The sequence below is a fragment of the Chiloscyllium punctatum genome, chromosome 31 (genome assembly GCF_047496795.1).
Source record: "Chiloscyllium punctatum isolate Juve2018m chromosome 31, sChiPun1.3, whole genome shotgun sequence".
Lineage (NCBI taxonomy): Eukaryota > Metazoa > Chordata > Chondrichthyes > Orectolobiformes > Hemiscylliidae > Chiloscyllium > Chiloscyllium punctatum.
This window is the reverse complement of record NC_092769.1, coordinates 48639187-48641959: the sequence shown is the minus strand read 5'-3', so window position 1 is coordinate 48641959 and position 2773 is coordinate 48639187.

Below are 2773 nucleotides of genomic sequence, written 5' to 3'. Positions count from 1 at the left end.
GGCAATTAATGCTGGTCTAGCTCCATTAAAATTCCAAATGAATTCAAACGACAATCGGATTTTCTATAAATATTGAAAAATGCAGAGTCTGTTTATATTGATCTGATGAGTTTGTCACTGTCTTTATTGTTGTGTTATCTATGTCCATCAAACCATTTTGTGCATAAAAGAACAAAAAACGCTCAGGTCACAGAAAAACTCATAGAGTCATAGAGATGTACAGCATGGAAAAAGACCCTTCGGTCCAACCCGGCCATGCCAACCTGATGTCCCAACCCAACCTAATCCCACCTGCAAGCACCCGGGCCATATTCCTCCAACCCCTTCCTATTCATATACACATCCATATGCGTCTGAAATGTTGCAAATGTACCAGCCTCCACCACATCCTCTGGCAGCTCATTCCATACACGTACCACCCTCTGCGTGAAAACGTTGCCCCTGACGTCTCTTTTATATCTGTCCCCTCTCACCCTAAACCTCAGCCGTCTAGTTCTGGACTCCCGGACCCCAGGAGAAAAGACTTTGTCTATTTATCCTATCCATGCCCCTCACAATTTTGTAAACCTCTATAAGTTCACCACTCAGTCTCCGACACTCCAGGGAAAACAGCCCCAGCCTGTTCAGCCTCTCCCTGTAGCTCAGATCCTCCAACCCTGGCAACATCCTTGTAAATCTTTTCTGAACCCTTTCAAGTTTCACAACATCTTTCCGATAAGAAGGAGACCAGAATTGCACGCAATATTCCAACAGTAGCCTAACCAACGTCCTGTACAGCCACAACATGACCTCCCAACTCCAGTACTCAATACTCTGACCAATAAAGGAAAGCATACCAAACGCCTTCTTCACTATCCTATCGACCCGCGACTCCACTTTCAAGGAGCAATGAAACTGCACTCCATGATATCTTTGTTCAGAACACTCTCGAGTACCTTATCATTAAGCGTATAAAAAGACAATGCAGCATTTAAGCAAAAACGGCCCGGGCATAGTCGGCTATAGGTCTTCAGGTAACTGGGAATAATGTACATTGGTGTTTTCTGGCTGGTGTAGATGTATTGGGCTGAATGGCCTGTTTATACGCTGTATGACTATCACTTTAATTGTTGAAAACAAAGAATGTAGTCTCACTGTTTCCAGAGCTTGTGAGCATCAAGTGGTGAGGAATGCAATCTCCAAGGTCACACAGCACACCGACCTCAAGCTATATCATTCTGCCTTCTCTATCAAATGGATCAGAACCCCATTTCTCTCTTTGTAACATAGCTGTGAGTGTTCCTGCACCACAAGAACCCCTGGGGTTTATCACCATATTCTGAATAGAAATTACACATAGGCAACAGAATGCTGACCTTGCTAATGAAACTCACCTCGCAACAAGAACTGAAAGGAATGTGCAGGATTCAAGTTATCCATTCGACCCAATCTGATTTCTAAAGCAGTTTCAAGGCAGGCTTTCACTTTGCCCGATGCTCCTGACCTTTCTCCAAAACCACGAAACTTCCCTGAGTGCTTTTGAGTGCTGTTTAAAAGTCACATATGGAAATCTGTGCCCAATAATCTGACAGGAACAGAATTGCTGAAAGTAGCATCAGGGATAAGTCACCAATACAGCTCAGTCATGCGGTAAGATGGTGGATGATCTGATTGTGACATCAATCACACATTCCTCCTATACCCTTACAATGCTAGTGCGTCATTGTTAGTCAAGAATCTGCCTCCTTCTGCCTTAGGAATATTCAATGTTTTATCCTCCATTGCTATCTGGGAAGAGAGTTCACAAATACACGACACTTTGAGAGGATTAAAATATCCAAAATCTTCTTAACTGAGATAACCTTCAGTTTCATAGTCCATCCATTCCTGGTAATCTCTCACACAACCTGAAATATGGTTTCAGAATTCAACATGAAAAGACTACTTAGAATATCCTGGGGTCACCAAGATGACATGTTGTTCACCTAAATTCCAGCAGATCCACAGTCAGTCAGTTCAAGATTTCCACCTGAAATAAACGTTCCACACTGGAGTCAGTTGAGTGAATCTTCTCTGGACTGATTTGCGTGTCAGTATGACTATTGTTCTCTCGATGTGCTCTCGCCACTATTCTGCAAAACGAAGAAACTTTTCCATAATTTTGAATGTATTGTGTTTCTGAAAATGTCTACATTTATCTTACCACCCTCAAAAATTTTTGCACACATAAAGTTTTTATTTTGTAATCCAGGTGCCCGGTTCTTCTGCGCCTCAAGCCAATCTCTCCATTGAAATAATACACTGCCTTTCAATTCAACCCGCCAATAACTTTGAGCGCACATAGAACATAGAAAAATACAGCGCAGTACAGCCCTTTGGCCTTCGATGCTGCGCCAATCCAAGCCCACTTAACCCAGACTAGCCCACTATCCTCCATATGCCTATCCAATGCCCGTTTAAATGCCCACAAAGAGGGAGAGTCCACCACTGCTACTGGCAGGGCATTCCATGAACTCACAACTCACTGAGAAAAGAATCTACCCCTAACATCTGTCCTACACCTACCACCCCTTAATTTAAAGCTATGCCCCCTCGTAATAGCTGACTCCATACGTGGAAAAAGGTTCTCATGGTCAACTCTATCGAAACCCCTAATCATCTTGTACACCTCTATCAAGTCACCCCAAACCTTCTTTTCTCCAATGAAAACAGCTCAAACTGCCTCAGCCTTTCCTCATACAATCGTCCTACCATACCAGGCAACATCCTGGTAAACCTCCTCTGCACCTGTTCC